This window comes from Pelodiscus sinensis, chromosome 2 (genome assembly GCF_052426305.1).
Source record: "Pelodiscus sinensis isolate ZL-2025 chromosome 2, ASM5242630v1, whole genome shotgun sequence".
NCBI lineage: Eukaryota > Metazoa > Chordata > Testudines > Trionychidae > Pelodiscus > Pelodiscus sinensis.
The window spans coordinates 72178490-72201859 of NC_143053.1; the positions used below are offsets into that span (position 1 = coordinate 72178490).

General features: G+C 42.0%; 1 pseudogene; it reads left to right on the forward strand.

Moving 5' to 3' along the window:
* Positions 1–23370, forward strand: part of LOC149525290 (ethanolaminephosphotransferase 1-like) — a 78706-nt pseudogene that overhangs the window by 15144 nt on the left and 40192 nt on the right.

Here is a 23370-nt window from a genome sequence, read left to right on the forward strand (position 1 = left end):
TTGTTTGTTTTTTACATTAGAAATTCAGCTCCTTTCTCTCTCAAAAGACTGTATGATTGGAAAACTAGTGACATTCTTAGATCACAAAGGCTATGTCTACATGACACAGTTATTTCAGAGTAATAATTATTCCGAAATAGCTTATTTTGACATAGCATGTATATACTGCAGGGAGGCCTCAAAATTAGTCCGAGGCAGTCTTCCCTAATGTAGACATGCTATCTCGATTTAGAGCCCCAGGAGGAATAACTTAGAATGGTCCTAGTGAGGAGCTATTTCAAAATAGCCAAAGTGGAGCATCTACGCAGCCCCTATTCCAAAATAACCATTTCAGAATAGGCGTTATTCTTCATAGAATGAGATTTACAGAAGTCGGAATAAGCCATCCATTATTTCAAAATTATTTTAAAATAACGGAATTGCTGTGTAGATGCTCACATAGTTATTTTGGAATAATGACTGTTATTCCGAAATAACTTTGCAGTGTAGACACACCCAAAGATATAAGACATTTGTCTATACATCATGAATGAGCAAAAAATTCCATAAATCTAATTTATTAAAAAAATCTTTGGGAGCCACATTTAAAGCTTTGGTCCTGCACTGAACATGGACAGTTGTAGGGGCCTGCTTGCATGGAATTCACCACAAGATCAAAGCCCATGACTATTACTGGGGAGTTGGACAGGGTGACATGGGTGATTCTGGCAACTTTTTAGGGGGAGGGAACTTGCTTGTAGTACTGTACAAAGACAGGGATTAAAACTCCTGTATCAGAGGGGTAGCTGTGTTAGTCTGAATCTGCAAGAACAACAAGAAGTCGTGTGGCACCTTATAGACAGATTTATTGGAGCATAAGCTTTCATGGGCAAAGATCCACTTCATCAGATGCATGTGACTCCTGTAGAGATATTTACAGATTTCTTCCCTCATACTGAAGTCCATATACTACCAAAGTAAACCTGCAGTAAGATGATAGTTATCTTTTGATACGAAATATAAGTATTAATATTATCAGCTTTATTACAGCTGAACCTAAGGATCAACCAAGTGTAAACTATGTAAAATGGTGACAGAGATAAATTAAGAATTGCATATTAATAATTTATGATTAGCGATGGGCCTGAACCAGAGCCCTGCCTCCTTCTACCAGGAGATGTGTCTTACATCTCTATACTGGAAAAAAAATCTCAGAGGAGTAGCCATGTTAGTCCGTAACTTTAAAAATGAACAGTCCTCTGTGACACTTTAGAGACTAACCAAAATACATAGAATCATGAGCTTTCGTGGGTAAAACCCACTTCATCAGATGAATTGGAGTGGAAATAACAGAAACCAAGAGATATATTCTACTGTTATGTCTATATCGCTCTTGGTTTCTGCTATTTTCATTCCAATTTAAATACATTCATTACATTTTCACCTGATTGTGATTTAGAAGCAGAAAACAATCATGACTTTTAATTTCAGTAAAATATGTATTTACTTAAATAGCCACAAAAACAGAGGTAAAATAATATCAAATTAAAAATATCTGGGGAAAATGGAAATTGCCATTGTGACATTTTATACCTTGGGGAAGTGCCCTGTAACCCCCATATCCCTCATTTATATCTAATTGTGATCTTGTATATGAAGTATGCAATGTAAGGTAACAGGGGAAAGGTTATGATCCAGTCAAAGTCACTCTTCTATCAAAATATATATGTCATTAGTGGATATGAAGCTATGAGATTGTGTTGTATGATTTTCAGTAAAACATGTTGTAATTTGGGGAATTGACCAGATATTAGCTCCCCAGAGAGAACTGCAAAAAAGCAACCACTGCCCAAGTGGCGGCGGGGGGAGGGGGGAAGAAGGGGTCAAAGAGCTATCAAAAACCATTGTCCAGCAAAGAACTGCAATTCAATCCACACCAGGGGAATTGCTCAATTCTGCCTGGGGACTCAGCAATGCCCACCAGACATGCCTGGACTTGTGTCATACTCTGAGGCTAGGAAAGGTAGGTATTTACCCACTCAACTTTGAAATACTGAACAAAGGAATATAGAAATTGCCATTATGGATCAGAACTAAGATCCATCAAGTCTAGTATCCTGCATGGGCAGTAGGTATTATAGGCAGGGGTCACTAATGCGACCCCCCCCCTTCCCACACCCACACTCTGCCCCTAAGCCTAGGCCCTCTCCTGCTGTTCTCAGTGCTTTGCCCAGGCTGGCTGGGTCTGTCTGGCCTGCCACCTTCAGAGACTTGGGGTGATTGGTGCTGGGCTTGCTTTTGGTTCCTGAAGGGGAAAGGGGTAGAAAGAGGTGACAGAAGGGGAGGGATGGGGCCTTGGGCACAAGGACTGGGGATGGGGGCTAGCCAGCTAAGGTATCCTGTCTCTGTCAGTGCCCAACATCAGATGCTTCATAGGAAGACGCAAGAACCTCACAGCAGGCAGATAAGGGATAATCTGTCCCCTGCAATAGATTAGCTCCTGATTATTGAGGCATAGTGTACTGACTAATTTAAAAGCTTCAGAGGGGTAGCCGAGTTAGTTGTTTTTTAAGTTTTCCAGTTACAGACTAATAGTCTAGCTGCACCTTAAAGACTAACAAAACATGTAGATGGCATCATGAACTTTTATGGGCATCTGAAGAAGTGGGTTGTGCCCACGAAAGCTCATGATGCCATCTACATGTTTTGTTAGTCTTTAAGGCACTGCTAGGCTATTAGTTGTTCTTTAAGTTTGAGCAGTTTAAGTGAAAGGAAGCAATGACCTTTATTTCTTAACTGTACAGATGACAGACCCATCAGCTATAATATATTGTTAAGACATCTGGGAACAGAATCAATAACCTTCTACTCCAATAAGAAACAGACTTCTGTCTGGGTAAGTAACTAAGTTGTTGCTCTATTAGTTCAGCCACCAGAGGAACTTGGGTAAACATGAATAGATTTCATTTCATCTAGTACAGATGGCAAAGGTATATAGCAAGCAGTTCATTGCACTCCCCCCTAATAATAGCCTAAAAAATGTTAAAACTTGTTTTAGAAAAATTGTGTGTGACTTGGGACCTTTGGTTTGTTAAAAAAAAAAATCACAGTTGCACAGTTTGTGCTATAGAAAAGGAAACATTAAGCCCTTTTTAATTAAGTGATAAATAGGCTCCAAGTTAAATCATCAGCCAGCATTCCTAAGAGAGGCTTTAGAATTGAATAATTTATACTAATAACAAGCCTCTTTTTTGCTTCCAAATTACCCTAAGAGAAGTCTTCACCTTTCCTCCTCATTAGCAGACAAACAGTGATGGGCAACCTCCTGCACCCCAAAGTTTTCATCAGTGACGGAGCACTTTTGGAGTTGGGTTTCCAGAGCTCTTCCTTCCATCAGCAGTAACACATCATAGTTGCATCCTTTCTTTCCTTTGTGGGAGAAATTAGTGATAGGCCAGTAAAATGCTATAAACTCTGTTTACATTTATCTTGAAATAAGTGCTATTTTCAGATTAGTACTGGAAGATCATTATTTTCAACACATCATTTACACAAGAGCAGTATTTTATATACAGCAGCATAGCAATTTTATACTTTCCTGCAATTATCATATTTATTTATTTCTGTTTCTTGAAATTGTTGACATATATTTTAATTTTGAAATTTTAAATTTGTGAAGTGGAGACAATTGATTTTCCGCTGCCTTGTACCTTCTACTGTCATTTATATCTGTGAAAAGCAAATGTGGAGGAAGTACAATGATTTGGTGACCTTTTTACACACAATTCACACTCATTTTACACAAATGTGAATACTGAACAAATAGCAGTGTTATCCAGACCTACAAACTTTGGCTCAGATCTAGTAACACTTTAAAACAGTCTGTGATGCTTTTTCAACATTTGTTATTTTGTCAGTATCTGGGCTCTTTATTGTATCTGAGCAGCAGAAATGTGATAAAGAGTTGATATAAACAGCCAGTTCGGAATACCAATTAACACATGGCAATCACTGAGTGGTATAAAATTGACGTAGCCAACTCTGTCACCTGTTCCTGGATTGCTTAGGTTTCTGGGCAGACCACAGATGGGAGTAGTTGGTCTTCCAGTAACTGACATAAGATAGAGAAGCCCATGGGCTACTGTGTCTTGTCCAATGGTTAAACTAGCCCTTCACTATTCCCAGAACGGAGCTCAGGAGATTGAGTCACAATAAGTCACATTCTTTTTTTGGCTTAGCTGTGATGCATTGGGTTCAGTGAATGCTGTGAAAACCTATTTTTCTTAAGCCACATTTAAGAAAGCGATCTGGCCAATGATAGCAGCAAGTGCTTCTGAATGTTACACCCTATGGTTAAAGTGGAAAAATGTTCCTATTTCGAATTTAACTAGTAAATCTGTCTTTACAATTTAAATGGATAAAACTTATGGTTATCTTTCCACCATCCTTATAGTTTTATCCTGCTTGTAATTAGTTTTGTTTTATAAAATACTGTAGATTATTTTATGTCCTTCTTGGACTAATTTTATTCTTTTTATTAAAATCTTGAAGTGTTTTATGACTTTCATATAATGCCCCCTGTAGCTGTTAGTCAGCTCTTTCCCTGAATGTATTGGAACAACTATTATACTCTTCAGTAATTTACTATAATGCCAGATTTCTAATTCCACATAAAATATCAGAGGCTTTATGCAACTCTGTCTTCTGTGTTCAGCCTAACACATGATTGCCACCTGATATATAGAATCTTTAAACTATTAGGTTTTTTTGAAAAATTGGCTTTCCAGTCATTAAATTCCTCATAATCCTACTTCTTTCTTTTCATAAAAATGACCTCTTAAGTACAAAGGCTGAAACATTCATCCTTTGAGCAATCTTGTATTTCTTATGCTTAAATTCTCTATATAAATTTGAAATATTTCAATAAACAAGACTTTTCTCTCTTTCTCTACTGGCTTTCTGACCCTGGGGTGAGTCATAGCCTGTCTGTGCCTTAATCTTATTTTCTTTTTACATACCAATAGTACTATCTAAGGGTATGTCTACACTACAAAGTTAGTTCGAACTAACAGACGTTAGTTCGAACTAACTTTCATAGGCGCTACACTAGCGCTCCGTTAGTTCGAATTTAATTCGAACTAACGGAGCGCTTAGTTCGAACTAGGAAAACCTCATTCCACGAGGATTAAGCCTAGTTTGAACTAGCTAGTTCGAATTAAGGGGTGTGTAGCCCCTTAATTCGAACTAGTGGGAGGCTAGCCCTGCCCAGGTTTCCCTGGTGGCCATTCTGGCCAACACCAGGGAAACTCGTATGCCCCACTCCCGGACCCGGACCCCTTAAAGGGCCACGGGCTGGCTACGGTGCCCGTGCCAGGTGCAAGCCTGCCAGCACACAGCCAGCAGACAGACCCTGCACCTGGCACAGATCGAGCCACCCACCCGATGCCCCCCAGCCCTCCCCCTCTTCCCGGGACCAGGCTGGCGGCTCCCGGGAGCTTGCCCGGGACCGCAAGAGGCGGGCACCTGCCTGGGCTAGTGCGGACATCGTGGACCTTGTCCACGATCTCCGCACTAGGCACAGGAAAGTGGCCGGCTAGGGCAGGAGAGCTGCCAGCCTGGTCACCCAGGAGCAGGTGTGCAAGAGAATCAAGGGGGTCCACTGAGACCCCCGACCCTGAGCCCTGAGCTTACAATGGCCGTCCTGGGTCAGACCAAAGGTCCATCTAGCCCAGTAGCCTGTCTGCCGACAGCGGCCAACCCTAGGGACCCTGGAGGGGATGGACCGAAGACAGTGACCAAGCCATTTGTCTCGTGCCATCCCTCTCCAGCCTTCCACAAACCTAGGGACACCACTCCTACCCCCTGGCTAATACCACTCCATGGACCCAACCTCCATGACTTGATCTCACTTCCCTTTAAACTCTGTTCTAGTTCTAGCCTTCACAGCCTCCTGCAGCAAGGAGTTCCACAAGTTGACTCTGCTTTGTGAAGAACAACTTTCTGTTACTAGTTTGAAGCCTGCTACCCATTCCTTTCCTTTGGTGTCCTCTAGTCCTTCTTTATGGGAACTAATGAAGAACTTTTCTGTATGCACCCTCTCCACCCCACTCCTGCTTTTAGAGACCTCTATCCTGTCCCCCCTCCGTCTCCTCTTTTCTAAGCTGAAAAGTCCCAGTCTCTTTGGCCTCTCTTCATATGGGACCTGTTCCCAACCCCTGATCATTTTAGTTGCCCTCCCCTCTCCCACCTCTCTCTTCCCCTCTCCCACCTCCTTTTCCCAGTCTTCCCCAGTTTTGTTCAATAAAGACAGATTCCATTTTGGAAGACACGTTATCTTTATTTTGTACATCAAGAAGAGGGGCTAGGGAAGGGTAAGGGGAAGGAGGTGAGGGAGGAATGGGGCACGAGCCCCCGATGGGGAGGACTGGGCTGGCTCTGCGGGCTTCTGGGGGTGGAAGCTCTCCTGCAGCCCCCCAATTGCCCCCTCTCCCCTGCGGCAAGTGCAGCCGGGCTGATGGCCGAGTGCTGTGATGTGCCCAGTGTGGGTAGTCCGGGCAATCCAAGCCAGGACTGCTTTGCAAGCGGGGCACCCCTGAGAACTGTCTGTCCGGGGTGGGGGTCGGGACCCTTTAAGCACAGCCCTCGGCTAGCCTGAGACAGCATCTCCATGCTCTAAGTCCTCCTCTGATGCCCTGTTGGCACTGCTTCCAGCCATCCTTAAGCCCGGTTCAGGGTCCACTTAATGTGGACATGCTAGTTCGAATTAGCAAAAAACGCTAATTCGAACTAGTTTTTTAGTCTGGATCAGTTAGTTCGAATTAGTTTAGTTCAAATTAACTAATTCGAACTAAGTTAGTTCGAATTAACGTTGTAGTGTAGACATACCCTCACTCTCAGAAACTGATGAAAGAGTCATGTATTTCTCTAGTGAAAGGTGTTTATTTACAAATAATGTTCACAAAGCCCTGTTTCATTCAACTTACTAGGAATAGACAACAGGAGTTTTCCTTTCCAGCAACTACTAAGTCCAAAATAAATTATTTTAGCTACTTTCTAGACGGCTCATGACTTTTTTCCACTCGCTGTGACTTTTCTCCTTTCACATATAGAAACATACAGCTAAAATCAATCAATGCCTGTATTTGCAATCAGTTCCAAAGGAAACGCCTTGGTCCACATCCCTTACCTTCCGTTCAGGCATTGTCATGCTGGCCAAGTGCCTTGGGCAGTGGCTTCAGTTGTTTCAGTTATCAATACACAAAGAGGTATTTAATTGCTCCTTCAATTTAGCCTAAATAAAAGGTGGTCACTCATCAATTTTATCCAGGTCTGCCACATATCAGAAACTTGCACAAGTGTAACCATTAACATCTTCCAACATAATATTTAGATCCAAAACTTTAAGAATTATAAAACTATTTTAAAATCCAACTATTTCCTTCTTGGAGTCTTTTATCTGTGGAGCCAATTAAGGTAGGATGATAGCTTGGTTCTCCCCTTTCACTCCAGTCCATTTGTGCCATGCCCAGCACAGTTCATACATTCCAGGGTCAGGAAGGATTATAGCAATTATCTAGTCTGTCCTGCAGTAAAACACAGACTTATCAGGAAGGCGAAAGCTCAGTCAGAATTGCAACTAGCAAAGGATATGAAGGGTAACAAGAAAGATTTCTACAGGCATGTTAGCAAGAAGAGGGTGATTAGAGAGGGTGTGGGGCCCTTATTGGATGAGGGAGGTAACCTACTGACAGATTATGTGGGGAAAGCTGAAGTACTTAATGCTTTCTTTTCCTCTGTCTTCACAGACAAGGTCTGCTCCCAGATAAATGCACTAGGTGACACAATATGGGAAGAAGGTGGACAGCCCTGGGTGGGGAAAGAACATGTGAGAAACTATTTAGAAAAGCTAAATGTACATAAATCCATGGGTCTGGATTTAATGCATCTGAGGGTACTGAGGGAGTTGGCAAATGTCTTTGGCCATTATCTTTGAAAAGTTGTGGAGATTGGGAGAGATCCTGGATGACTAGAAAAAGGCAAATGTAGTGCCCATCTTTTAAAAAGGGAAGAAGGACGATCCAGGAAACTATAGACCGGTCAGTCTTATCTCAGTACCCGGAAAAAATCATGGAGGAGATCCTCAAGGAATCCATTTTGAGGCACTTGGAAGAGGGGAAAGTGACCAGGAATAGTCAGCATGGATTCACAAAGGACAAGTCATGCCTGACCAATGTGATTAGCTTCCATGATGAGGTTACTGGCTCTGTGGATATGGGAAAGTCAGTGGATGTGATATACCTTGACTTTAGCAAAGCTTTTGATACAGTCTCCCATAATATTCTTGCCAGCAAGTTAAGGGAATGTGGATTGGATAAATGGACTGTAAGATGAATAGAAAGCTGGTTAGAAGGTCGGTTCCCAGCGGGTAGTGATCAATGGCTCGATGTCAGAATGGCAGTCAGTTTCTAGTGGAGTGTCCCAAGGATCAGTTCAAGGACCAGTTTTGTTCAACATCTTTATTAATGACCTGGATGAGGGGATGGATTGCACCCTGAGCAAGTTTGCAGATGACACTAAGCTAGGGGACAGATAGATACGCTGGAGGACAGCGATAGGGTCCAGAGTGACCTAGACAAATTGGAGGATTGGGCAAAAGAAATCTGATGAGGTTCAAGAAGGACAAACGTAGAGTCCTGCACTTGGGAGGGAAGAATCCCAAGCATTGTTACAGGTGAGGGACCGACTGGCTAAGTAGCAGTTCTGCAGAAAAGGACCTGGGGGTTACAGTGGATGAGAAGCTGGATGAGAGTCAATAGTGTGCCCTTGTAGTCAAGAAGGCTAATGGCATATCAGGTTGCATTAAGAGTAGCATTGCCAGCAGATCCAGAGAAGTGATTATTCCCTGTTATTTGGCTCTGGTGAGGCCACAGCTGGAGTACTGTGTCCAGTTCTGGGCCCCCAACTACAGGAAGGATGTGGACGCATTGGAGAGGGTCCAGCGGAAAGTGACCAAATTGATTAGGGGGCTGGAGCACATGACCTATGAATAGAGGCTGAGGGATTTGGGTTTGTTTAGTCTGCAGAAGAGAAGAGTGAGGGGAGATTTGATAGCAGCCTTTAGCTTCCTGAAGGGGGGTTCCAAAGAGGCTGGTGAAAGGAACAGTAGTGATGGATGGCAGAACTAGGAGCAATGGTCTCAAATTACAGTGGGGGAGGTCTAAGTTGGATATTAGGAAAAACTATTTCAATAGGAGGGTGGTGAAGCACTGGAATGGGTTACCTAGGGAAGTGGTGGAATCTCCAGCTCTAGAGGTTTTTAAGTCTCGGCTTGACAAAGCCCTGGCTGGGTTGATTTAGTTGGGATTGTTCCTGCCTTGGGCAAGGAGCTGGACTTTATGACCTCCTGACGTATCTTCCAGCTCTATGATTCTATGATTAGAGACATTCCCTAAAATAATTCCTAGAGCAGATCTTGTAGAAAAACAGCCAGTCTTGATTTTAAGATTGCCAGGTATGGTGACTGCACCATGGTCCATGGTAAATTTTTCCAATAATTATTTACATATGTTGTTTAAAATGTACATCTTATTTACAGGAGCTCAGTATTAAATATTTGTTCCCCCGATGGTATTTATAAATCAGAATCAAATTTGGGTTACCAATTTTCTAATTGTACAAAACTGAACACTCTTGCCACATGCCTGCCCCATGGCTTCCTGTCCCTGCCCCTCACCCCTGCCCTCTGCTCATTCAAACCCCCCTCCCTCCGTTGCTCATGCTCCGCTACTCTAACTCACTTTCACTGGGATGGGGCAGGAGTTGAGGTGCAGCAGGAGTGAGGGCTCTGAGTGGGAATGTGGATTCTGGGTTGGAGCCACAAATGAGGGGTTCAAGTTGCAGGAGGGGGCTCCACTCTGGGGAAAGCTGTTGCAGTGTGAGAGGAAACTCAGGGCTTGGATAGCAGGTGGGGGTGCAAGAAGGCATATGGGGTGTGGGCTCCAGGAGGGAATTTGAGTGTGGGAGGGGGCTCAGGGCTGGGGTAGGGTGATGGGATGAGGAAGAGGCTTCCAACCTGGGGCACTGGGTTGGGGTGCAGGAGTAGGCTTGGGATTCAGGCTCCAGCCATGCAGTACTTACCTCAGGTGGTGTGTGGTCCACGGAGCAGCGGCATATCCGTGGAGCAGCAATCAAAGGGCTCTGCACACTACCCATGCCCACAAGTGTTACTCCAATGCCTGTGATTCCCAACCAATGGGAGTGATGGAGCTGTCGCTTGGGGTTGGAGCCCCTATGGCACTCCTGTGGCTATCTGAGTGTCTAGGAGCCAGAGATGCTGGCCATTTCCAGGAGCTGCACAGAGCCTGGGTAGTCAGGGAGCCTACACTGCTGACCTGGCTTTAGTAGCACAGTCAGTAGTAGTGATCGGAGCTGCCAGGATCCATTTTTGACAGGCATTCTGCTAAAAAATCATCTAGAAACCCTAAATCATATCACACATAAACCTCCTCTTTCTTAAAGCTCCATAGGTTGATTTCCTTTAATCTATCATTTTAAGGTGTTCTTCAATCCTTCAGCAATTCTTGAGGTTCATTCTCGCTCTCTCGTTGTTTCTTTCTTGCTCCATTATTAATTATTATTATTATTGCTCCCTTTCTCTCTGTACTCCTGCAATTCAACAGAAGATTACATACCACTCTGAGGGGAAGCCTTTTAGAAGTCATGCTTGACTAAGTTGCGGGAGCAGACAGAAGAGATGCATGAGCTGACAAGTTTCTTCCCGAGTCTGTAGTCATGTATATGTGAATTAGGGCTGTTGGTTAATCAAAGTTAACTCATGTGATTAACTCAAAGATTAATCGCGATTAAAAATTTTTGATTAATTGCACTGTTAATCAACTACTATTAACATTTATTACATATTTTTGGACGTTTTCTACATTTTGAAATAGTGATTTCTCTTTCAACACAGAATACAAAATGTACACTGCTGACTTATTATTTTTAATACAAAATATTTGGACTGCAAAAAACAAAAGAACTAGTATTTTTCAGTTCACTACATACATCTACAGGCAGTCCCCGGGTTACGTACAAGATAGGGACTGTAGGTTTGTTCTTAAGTTGAATTTGTATGTAAGTCAGAACTGGTACATATTGTAAGGGAAACTCTAGCCAAACATTTCTCCAGAGCTCAGTTTTATTCTCCCACACCTCAGTCCTTTATTCTCAAGCTGAGGTGTCTTCTGAGAAAAGCAGCTCCGCGTCTCCCTGGTCTGCTGGGGGGAGCGCTAGCTTCGCGTCTCCCTGGCCTGCTGAGGGGAAGCAGCTAGTGCGGGGTTGCCTCACCCCGTTTGTAAGTAGGGATCTGATGTAAGTCGGATCCATGTAACCTGGGGACTGCCTGTACTAAAGTACAATTTCTTTATCATGAAGGCATAAAAAAATCGATATTTTTAAGGCAAGTAACTGCACTCAAAACCAAAAACCATTTACAACTTTGTAGCATACAATTCCACTCAGTGTCACCTAAAAGTGAGAACAGGCACTTTTCTAGCTGGCATTGCAAGATATTTACATGCCAGAGATGCTAAACACGTATTTGCCTCTTCATGCTTTGGCCACCATTCCAGAGGACACACTTCATGCTTATGATGCTCATAAAAAATAATTCATCAATTTAAATTGCATGTTATAGAAGTCTTGGATGATTACCCATTTGTTGTTTGTTTTAAGAACACTTTCACACCAGACATGACAAAATGCAAAGAAAGTACCAATGTGAGATTTTTAAAAATAGCTACAGCTCTCAACCTAGATTTAAGAATGTGACATGCCACCCAAAATCGGAGAAGGATGAGGTGAGGAGCATTCTTTTAGAAGTCTTATAAGAGCAACACTCCAATGCAGAAACCTAAACAATCAAAAAAAGAAAAGCAACCTTCTGCTGGTGGCATCTGATTAAGACGATGAAAATGAATATGCATCGATCCACTCAGCTTTGTTTATTTTCATTTTTTTTTTTACAGTGAAAGCATTTGTAATAAAAATAAATAGAAAATGAGCACTGTACACTTGTTGCTCTGTTTGTACCTGAAATCAATATATTTGGAAATGTAGAAAATATCCAAAATATTCTATTATTGCTTAACAGTGCAAATAATCTTACAATTCATTGTGATTAATTTTTGTAATCACTTGACAGCCCTAATGTGAATTATTCCCAGGTTTATTAGGAGCCCTTCCTAAAGCAGGAAGAAAAGGAGGGAGGCTTTCAAAGCGCTGCCAGTTTTTCTTGAACACAGCAGAAATATGGTTGATGGTACTGCTCATGCTGTTTTCTCCATCCCACTGCCTTTAACTGCTCCCTCTCACTGACAGGAATCTTTATAGCAATGATATTTTTCATAATAAATGAAATATTCCTAATAAATCTGAACACCTCTCATGCCTATCAGTGAAAGAACACCTAAGAGTTCCTTAGTACTACATTAAAGCTTGTTCACAAACCCATGGCTAGTTTCCTAAAAGGACTATAGGCATGTGTCTTTGATATATGAATTAAAATAAATATAATGGCATATATAAATAGTGTTTTAGTTTTGTGCCAGCAGCACCCTACCACTATTTTATTTTTGCAACACTAACTATCAGAAGCTGAAAATGAGCCAAATTCTGATTTTAGTTGCTCCAGTACAGCCACAGCCACAGGCCTGTTGTATCTATTCACTTTTACAAAGTTCATCATTAGTATTATTGAAGTCATTAGGATTTGGTGTTTAAATTGTAAGGCAGTCAGTTTCTTCGGTACCTTCATCTCCCTATTGTGGTGCTCTAAAGCCTTGTCTACACTAGAAAAAACCTCTAGTATTGCTAGAGATACATTTACAGCTGACAAACACACAGGAAGGATAGTCTAGTGGCTAAAACACAGGATTTGGAACTTGAAAAGAGCCTAGGATTCTAAAATGACACTAACAGAGGCTGTGACTTTGGGAAAAGAATATTTTTATAACTTACCTCTAAAGCATTTTCCTCCTAGAAAGTTGCACCCAACTTTGGGTGCTTTAATATTTAGGTGGTTAACGCCAGGCAGCTAAGTCATAATTTTAAGTGGATTTAAGCAACAAACAACTTCGTTTGACTTTATTGGCAGCTGTATTACCTTTATGACTCATTTTTCTGTCTGAAAAATAGGGGATTGTAGTACTTACTTCCCTCACACAAGTATGTCTAACAATCAAGAACAATTCAGAGACCACAATTTAGGAATCTCTGTTTAACTAAATAGTTTGATTTCCTGAAGAGCCAGGAGCAACAAACTTAGGGTCTTGAAGTCTGTGGATGTTTTCTTTGGAACAGAGCCATAGCTGTATGCCGGGTCTTATTTAAGTCAGCTGCTTTTTCCCCCAAGACAGAAGAATGTCTAAATGCCTTTCCCAGTACCATCCACTTTACACATGTTTTTTCCAGTTTAACTAAAGCAGATCAGCAAATAAAAAGAGCAGGTCTCCATTCTAGTTCTTCACATCTTCCTGAACATTCCCCCACCTTCCAAAAGTGCACAGTTCATCAAAGAACCCGGGAGCCCTTTCTGCCTTCTTCCAGTGTACAGTAAGTGACCCTGTCACATATTGTGAACTGTTCTTGAAAAGTCTGCTTGTAATATGGCAGAATATTGCTACTGCCTGCAATGTTTTACTGAAAATTATGAACAAGGCCCATATTTTAGATTTTGACACTCAGCTCTGGAGTTATCATCAAAGCTTGATGCCCTCACAAACAAACAAACAAACAAACCACCACCACCCTGTCTTACAGAAAAATTTAAATGCTTAAATTTTCTGGAAAACATTGATATACACACATTTAAAAGCAATATAAATATTTCCAGAAAATGAGCTGACATGGGTTTTCTCACTGGGAGCAGGTAGAAGTTCTGCGGAGTGTGAGTATTTTGGTCACAAAGCTATATTTTATTGTCATTTAATATATGTTTCAGTATTTTAATGGTATGGATGTGTTTAAGGGGAAAAGACCAAAAACCCAGCTAAATATATAAGCGCATATAACTAAGATCTAATGATTTTTACAGAAGATAGTATATGTGCTTGAATAGTACAAAGTATTATAAATAGTTGAAACTGAACGACACATACAAAAATAAATGAGCCAATCAGATTTGATGATTGTTCCCATCCTGGGTTTTGTTAATCTGTGTTCACAAAATTCAGTAATTATCAGCAGGCTTACTGGGCATTATGTTTTATAGGTATATTTACAGGCAGTTATAGAAGTAAATATACATACAAAATTGCACCCAAAAACTATTTTTAAAACATTAGATGCAAAGCCAAGTATTTAAAAGTTAGGAAATGCCATAATTAAGGTTGCCCATGCAACCCTAGTTCTGCCCTCTGCAGCATGTTCATTATTATTCAGTCCTTAATGACATGATGACATACAATTTTTTCCACATTCCTTGATTCCATGCGCAGACTGGCCCTGCTTTGGGGATGAGTCAAGGTTGTGTACTCAAGGACGCGTTTATGTGTAGGAACTCTCTGCCTTATTCCTAGCAGAATAAGAAAGATCTCTAGTGAGGGAGGCAGAGGATGAAAGGAAAAGGAGGGACAGTTTAAGACACTGAAAAAACAGAAATTCCATCATGCGGCATCATTCTGAAATCCACAGGGGCCACCACCAGGATTAGGACTGTTAGTTTCACTGGACAGAGCCTGGCACTTGGACAAACAGCGATGGTTGTTATAATTCATTGGACCAGCAGGGGGCTGGGATGCACATGAATTTCACAGGGCTTTGCTGACAGCAGAGTGGTACTGAGATTCTGCAATCTTGGGCTTCAGGTTCTGGAAGGGTGCCCCTTCTACCCTTTTCCCCAAACCTGTCTCTGTCCCAGTCCTGTCTCTCAGACTAGCCCAATCCCTGCTCCCTCTTCCCCCTTCCCCCCGCCCCACACAATGCCAGTTTCCTTACCTACATAGTCCCAGTTACCTTACCCCCTTTTCTCCTCAGCTCCTCACTGATCTTAGTGTCTCCACACTTAATACAATTGGTTCCCATTCCCCATCTCCCTCACTGGCTCCGTGTCCCATTCTTCATCCCATCTTGATTCCCAGTCCTAGTCCCCTTTCCTCATCCCCACCAACTTTCAGTCCCAGCCTTCCCTTTCCCTCAGGCTTGAAGTCTCCTTGTCCAACAAACCATCTCCTCTCCAGATCCCATTCTCCTTGGCCAATTAGTCCCAGTCTCCTCTCTCCATCTCTGAGTCATAGTTTCTCTCACACACCCATTCTATCCTCACCAGATTTCTTGGCCCAATCTACTCTTTTCCCTTACTGTTGACTATTGTCCCTTTTTCATTCAAGTCAGATGGCTTCCTCCTCTACACTGCCGAGGTGCCAGCAAGGGGATCACTGAGAAGAGACAGACAAGCACTTAGTTTGCTGCTGTCAGTTTCAGTGACCCTCTCCACCCTGATCCAGAGCAGCTGGGCACAGTCAATGTAGGTTGGTCCTTTAGCCTGTGGATGGGAGCATCCTCATTCATTCTGGGCAGCCGGTACTTGCACATTCTGTTCATTCATAAACCCAGGAGACAATGGAGCATGTTCAGGAATCTTCTGAGATTTTATTTGTTAAAATTGAAGAGTTTATTGAGGATGTGCAAATGGCAATTATTTAAAGCTTATAATTAGGGTTACCAATTGTCTTGGCCTGGTCTGGTCTGTCCAGTTGGGAGAGTTAGCAACCCTACTTATAATCTGGACTGATTTCACAGGGAGGACAAAAGGCGCATCTTTGACAAAGTCCAACTCCTAACAAATGTCAAGTTCCATCTTCAAAGCATGGGGGGCACTAAAGCATTTAATAAAAGAAAAGGCCACTGGAATTATTTAACATGGCAAAACAATGTATTTCCCTATAGCCTTGTTCTGGGAAATGATTGAAATGTATGAAAATAACAAAACAAGCCTGAGGCAGACACCCATTCTGAACATTCAACCCAAACAGTTAAAGTTTGGCAAAGTTATAAGCAACTGAACAAAGTGTCTTGTAAATGGGAAGTACTGGACAACCTTAATAATTGGCAGGCTACCAGCCCTGCCTATAATATACAGATAAATATTCAAGTATAAAAAATAATATGGTTTTTTTCAAGTAAGAACAAAGTACTTGGTGCAGTATTGTTCTACAGAAGACAGCTCATAGACACTGGCTGTAGCATTATTATGCAGAAGTGGACACACACACACACACACACACACACACACACACACACACACGTATTCAGTACATATGCATTATCCAAAGACAAGCTAACATCTTCAGAACCAACAATGGGCCTTTCAGTTTCTAAATCGTTACCAAACTTCGTATTAGCAACTGAAGTCCTGATTTTACCCTGGAGCCTGGTAGAGCAGCCTCTCGCACTTGTGCTTATTTCCAGTTAAGTTAAAGGAACATTGAACAGGTGCAGAGATCTAGGAAATCCCGATGCACAATCTGGTTCTGAGAACATTGCACAAGCTACATAGTCTTGATACTGACTGGTAAAGAAGAAATGACTCCTAATGTTAGCTCAGGAACAGATAACCATAATCCAAAGCGAGGGCATTTAGGGTAAGATTTCTAAAGATATTTAGACACCTACATCACACTTAGTGAGATTTACTTATTGAAATGAATGGGAGATAAACACTTTGATGCTTTTGAAAACTGCACTTGACACCTATCTGCAGTTTAAGGAACTTTAATACATTTACAAATCTGACCTTTAGGCAAATTTTATTTTAGTAACATGGGTCTCTTTGGAAATGTTTTCTTACAGCAAAATTAGCTTACAATAATAGCATAGCTTCAGGGGGTAGCCGAGTTAATCTGTACAGGATAAACTTAAACAACAAATGGTCTGGTAGCACTTTATAGACTAACAAAACATATGGTATCATGAGCTTTCCTGGGCACAGTCCACTTCTTCAGATGACCAGAGTTTGATGCCCACGAAAGCTCATGATACCATCTATGGCTGTGTCTAGACTGGCCAGTTTTTCCAGAAAATCAGCCACTTTTCCAGAAAAACTTGCCAGCTGTCTACACTGGCCGCTTGAATTTCCGCAAAAGCACTGACTTCCTAGTGTAAGAAATCAGTGCTTCTTGAGGAAATACCATTCTGCTCGGCTGCATCTAGATTGGCATGATTTTCTGGAAATGCTTTTAATGGAAAAGTTTTCTGTTACAAAAATGCTTTTAACAGAGCGTCTAGATTGGCAAGGACGCTTTTCCGCAAAAGCACTTTTTGCGGAAAAGCGCCCGTGCCAATCTAGATGTGCTTTTCCACAAAAAATCCCCAATCGCCATTTTCGCGATCGGGGCTTTGTTGCGGAAAACAAATCTGAGCTGTCTACACTGACCCTTTTGCGCAAAAGGGACTTTTGCCTAAATGGGAGGGCTCTGTCTAGACTGGCCAGTTTTTCCAGAAAATCAGCCACTTTTCCAGAAAAACTTGCCAGCTGTCTACACTGGCCGCTTGAATTTCCGCAAAAGCACTGACTTCCTACTGTAAGAAATCAGTGCTTCTTGCGGAAATACTATTCTGCTCCCATTCAGGCAAAAGTCCCTTTTGCGCAAAGCTTTTGCGCAAAAGGGCCAGTGTAGACAGCTCAGATTTGTTTTCAGCAAAAAAGCCCCGATCGCAAAAATAGCGATCGGGGCTTTTTTGCGGAAAAGCGCGTCTAGATTGGCACAGATGCTTTTCCGCAAAAAATGTTTTTGCGGAAAAGCGTCCGTGCCAATCTAGATACTCTTTTCCGAAAATGCTTTTAACGGAAAACTTTTCCGTTAAAAGCATTTCCGGAAAATCATGCCAATTTAGACGCAGCCAGCATGTTTTGTTAGTCTATAAAATGCTACCAGACCATTTGTTGTTTTTTATTTGTAATAATAGCATAGTGAAGTCATGCTAGGCTAGGATAAACTAGGCAAATATAACTTAGATAGGGCCACGATAAGGTGGGTGCATAATTGGCTGGATAACCGTAGTCAGAGAGTTGTTAACGGTGCTAAATCCTGCTGGAAAGGGATAACAAGTGGAGTTCCGCAAGGGTCTGTTTTGGGACCCGTACTGTTCAATAGCTTCATCAATGATGTAGATATTGGGATAGAGAGTACACTTATTAAGTTTGCAGATGATACCAAATTGGGTGGGGTTGCAACTTCTTTGGAGGATAGGGACATAATTCAAAATGACCTTAGCAAGTTAGAGAAATGGTCAGAGGTAAACAGGATGAGGTTTCATAAAAAGAAATGCAAAGTGCTCCACTTAGGAAGGAACAATCAGTTCCATACATACAAGATGGGAAGCGACTGTCTAGGAAGGAGCATGGCAGAAAGGGACCTAGGGGTCATAGTGGACCACAAGTTGAATATGAGTCAACAGTGTGATGCTGTTGCAAAAAAAGCAAATATGATTCTAGGTTGTATCAACAGGTGTGTTGTAAGCAAAACTCATGAAGTCATTCTGCCACTCTACTCTGCACTAGTTAGGCCTCAGCTGGAGTACTGTGTACAGTTCTGGGCGCCACATTTCAAGAAAGATGTGGAGAAATTGGAAAGGGTACAGAGAAGAGCGACAAGAATGATTAAAGGTTTAGAGAACATGACCTATGAAGCCAGGCTTCACGAACTGGGCTTGTTTAGTTTGGAAAAAAGAAGAAGATTAAGGGGGGACATGATAGCGGTTTTCAAATATCTAAAAGGGTGTCACAAGGAGGAAGGAGAAAATTTGTTCCTCTTGGTTTCTGAGGACAGGACAAGGAGTAATGGGTTTAAAGTGCAGCAGGGGAGGTTTAGATTGGACATTAGGAAAAACTTCCTAACTGTCAGGGTGGTCAAATATTGGAATAAATTGCCAAGGAAGGTGGTGGAATCTCCCTCTCTGGAGATATTTAAGAACAGGTTAGATAGACATCTGTCAGGGATGGTGTAGACGGAGCTTGGTCCTGCCTTGAGGGCGGGGGGCTGGACTCGATGACCTCTCGAGGTCCCTTCCAGTCCTATTATTCTATGATTCTATGAATGATCATTTTGGTATGTGAAAATTTCATGGCTGTTTTCTAAAAGATATGTGAAAGAGAATAATACTATAGTTTTCTTCAGATTTAACATTCATTCTAGCAATATACTGCTGCTAAAAATACACTTTTCAGTAAGTGCTAATGAAGACAATTTAACTAAAAAAAGACATAAAACAAAATACAGTAATTTAAAAGGGTAGCTAATGAAGTCAATGGGAATTCTATGTCTATAGTGGTTACAGAACTAACCTGTACTAATACGTCAAAGTGAAATCAGTGTATGTGTATATTATATATTTAAATCTAAATTTCAGGATATTTTTCTTCCATTTGTCTTCCACAATATACATTTGTTATTGTCAATGTACTGTAAACCAGGTCAGCACATTTTAATTAAATTAAAATTTTATTAATGGCATTCAGGATGAAATATTCTTACACTGGTCAAATTTAGGTGGATTTTTCCTAAATGCTGAAGACCATATTCTATTTATGGAAAGCAGTGGTCACAATGTCTTGCATTTTTACACGTTTGTTTGCTTGCTCGCTCACAGTACAGTGTTGTGGGCACAAACTCTTTATCAGTCTATGTTATGCAGTCTCTCAGGAACTGAATGATGAAGGTAAGAATCTTATTATGCATTTATTCATAAGAACCATAAAATAATAATGTGGGGGTTTATTTTAAGGTGCAGAAAGTAGATTTAATTTTAAACTATACTGATTTTAAAAAGCTGAAATAAATTATAAAAACAAACAGAAAATCCACCCATCCCAAAATTCTCACCACACCAGAGCTTACTGAATGGATATCTGTATTTGAGATGTGTATGTTTAGATTTTTCTGTATCTGCTACCAGTGTTGAACCTAGTGTGTATCATCATTATAACAGAAAACATCAGTTGCCATCACATCCCTCATTACTGATTTTTTTGAGCAGTCAAAAGACATCCTCAGTACAAGTTATTTTTCCTACAGCATATGCTTTCCACCACCAGCATCTCTGTAGTCATTTGCACAACAGAAAGATTAAAAACAAGTACTGTCTAATATTCTCCCAAGGGTACTTGCTCCAGGGATCTGGATATTTCTTTAACAAGCTGAAAATGGAAGCAGTTACCATGATCACCAAAAAGGTTGGGAGGTACCATCACTTGGATACAATTGCATGAGCAGATTTCTTTTTCTTAGTACAGCTGCTCACAATTAGATTTCCTGCTAGTGGGTTAAAACAGTAGATAATTAGTCTCATATAAATTGGATTCTGTACTTATTCATTTTCCAGGAACTAATGGCATCTGTATAGGCTTATTAAAGGGGAATTTTTGTAGTGGAACAGATTTGAGAACAGATATCATATATAGTTAAATAAATGGTTAAAAACAATGGGTAGGCCTGTGGAACCTTTGAGATTAACATATATTTATCTCATGAGCTTTCATGGGCAAAACCCACTTCTTCAGATGAGTATTATGACTTTGCTGGCTGTGTTGTGAAATAAGGAATAAGCATAAAAATTACTAACCATTTCTTTAAAAATCTCAGGGGCAGTGTTTTCCAACCATGAGTGGAGTGAGTTTTGGTTCGTGCACCAATATTGAGGTCATGTACGCTGGTTTGGATGTGTGCCACCATGGCACCCAATTTATTAACACACACACATTCCTGACCACCAGAGCAGATACCCCTCCTCCATGTCCCACTCCCAGCTGCCGGAGCAGATTTGCCTCTCTCCCCCCACCCCAGCCATGCGGCAGGTCCTGTTCCCAGTCACCGGAGCAGACACCCTTCCCCACTGCCATGCAGCAGGTTCCATTCCTGGCCCCAGCTGCTAGAACAAGCCCTGGCCCCACCTGCCATGTGGCAGCCCACCCCCGCCACACACACACACACACAGCTAGAGCAGCTCCCTTACCATGCCGTCTCAGTTGGCCTCGCCCAACGGAGCAGCTGCCTGCCACATGCGTGCTGCTGCACGGCTCTCCTGAGGAGGTGGGCAGGGGAAGAATTTTTTGTGTGTGGCTGCACAGGAGCACACCTTAGCAGGCACATTGCTCAGGGGAGTAGCTATGTTAGTCTGTATCTTTAAAAATAACTAGTAGCACCTTAGAGACTAACAAAAAAAAGAAAAAGTACCATGAGCTTTTGTGGGCAAAATCCTACTCCACTCAAACTCATCTGAAGGGCTTTAAGGCCAGAAGGGGACACCATAATCATTTAGTCTGACCTCTTATTCATCCCAGGACACAGAACTTCACCACACACTCATCAACAGGTGACTTACTGAAGTCCTCACGTCTTGATTTAGAGTCTTGAAGGTACAAAGAATCCACTATTTAACTGTAGTTGAGAACAGCAAGTAATGCAGATCCCAAAACAAAACAAAACAAAACCAACCAGGGTTTCTACCAATCTCACCTGGGGGAAAATTCCTTTATGACAACCAGATATATTAGTTAAACCCTGAGAATGCATGCGGGAGCTACCGGCTAGACACACAGGAAAGAATTTTCTGTAGTAACTCAGAACTCTTCCCACCAGTGTCACATGTCTGGCCATTTGAGGTATTTATTAGTAGATGGACCATATGCCATTGTATGCGACCTCATATTTTCTCAAGGGCAGCCTCACACACAGCCTCTAGGACCTCAGGAGGCAAAATGCTGTCCTTGTCAAATTTTGGTCCCCCTTCCTCTTAGGATCCCACCTTTTCTGTCCCTGCTGCCTTCCCTAAATAAAAACGTGATCTCTGAATAACAATGTTTTTATTGCTTGTATTGAAGGTATGGGGGATTACAGGCAAACACTGTATGTAGGGGCACCATATTGAGAGCAATGTGCATGACTCTCAAAACTGGTCATTCATTAAACTTTCTTTCAAAGCCTCTCTGATTTGCACTGCCTCACATTGCACTCTCCTTATTGTCCTGGTGTCTGGCTGCTAGACACTCTGCCTTAGCCTCACACCCCGCCAGATTCTTGCTCTCACAGATATTATGGTGCCCACAGCAGGCTGACACCACAAAGGGAATGTGTATTCGCTGAGGTCTAACCTCATCAATAGGCTCCTAAACCTTATCTTTAAATGCCTGAAAGCACATTAAACCACCATTCTGCACTTGCTCAGCCTGTAGTTGAACTGTCCATGTACAGCTTCATGAGCCACGGGAGCAATGGTTAGGCTGGATCGCCAAGGACCAGTATTGGCATTTCCACCTCTCCAATTCTAATTTTCTAGTCTGGCAATTTTCCACCGGTCCCTCCTACTGTGCTCCTGTCCTGCTGCCAGACCTCCCTGTTTCTAGGCTTCGTGGTCCAGGAGTATCCAGGCATGTGCTGGACCATGGATGTTGCTGGACTAGAGAGTCCAAGTTCAGGGAGGTACAACCTGTACTAAGAATAGGTTTGAGTGCAGATCCTCTCACTCAGCCCTACAAAATTTTACTCACCTGCTCACCAAGAGGAATTTTTTTAAAATGATAAGTAGAGTAGTATCATAGTGGTAAGGATGGGTGAATATATATTCCTTGACTGGTAAATTTTGTAAACCACCTTTATTTATTCAGATTATTTACTTTTGTATTTGTATCCATAGTAAATACAAAAACTGGCAAGAACCAATAAACTAGCAAATAATACTGACCTTACTTCTTACAGTACAGGGTGTACCTCCCTTAACCAGGACTCTGTGGTCCGGCAACATCCGTGGTTGTTGGGAAGTCGGGCAATGGGGCAGGAGCGTGGCGGGGCAACCAGTGACTCAGCTGGGAGCTCTGTGCAGGGGGAAAGTGGAGGGACGGGTGGCACAGCAGAGAGTTCTGCTCCCTGTTGCCAGGAGGTAGCAGAGGTCGGTAGTGGCCGTGGATCTCCAGGACCAGCCCCAGCCAAGGAGCCCCAGTCCTGGCAGCAGCAGCTAGGGAACTTCAGCCTAGGGAGCAACAGTTAGGCAGGCAGCAGCACCAGGCTGGAGCCCTAGCAGGGGGCAGGAGTTCAGCATGGGCAAATCTCCTCATTCGGGACCAATCAGGTCCCAAGGGTACCCGACAAGAGAGGTCCAACCTGTATGACATTTGATTTTGATGTGACCAGAAAGGAACATCACAGCAGAGATGAGTGACTATTTTAGGAATGTTATTAGAAATGAAAAAAATGGTTTGAAATTGTTTATTAAAAATCAGATACTAAAAATGTGTCCGTTGAGGACTGAGAAATCTCTTTCCTCTTTGTTCAGCTACACTGCACAATTTGCTGTCCTTACATACAGGCATATATACAAGATATGAATAAATGATATATG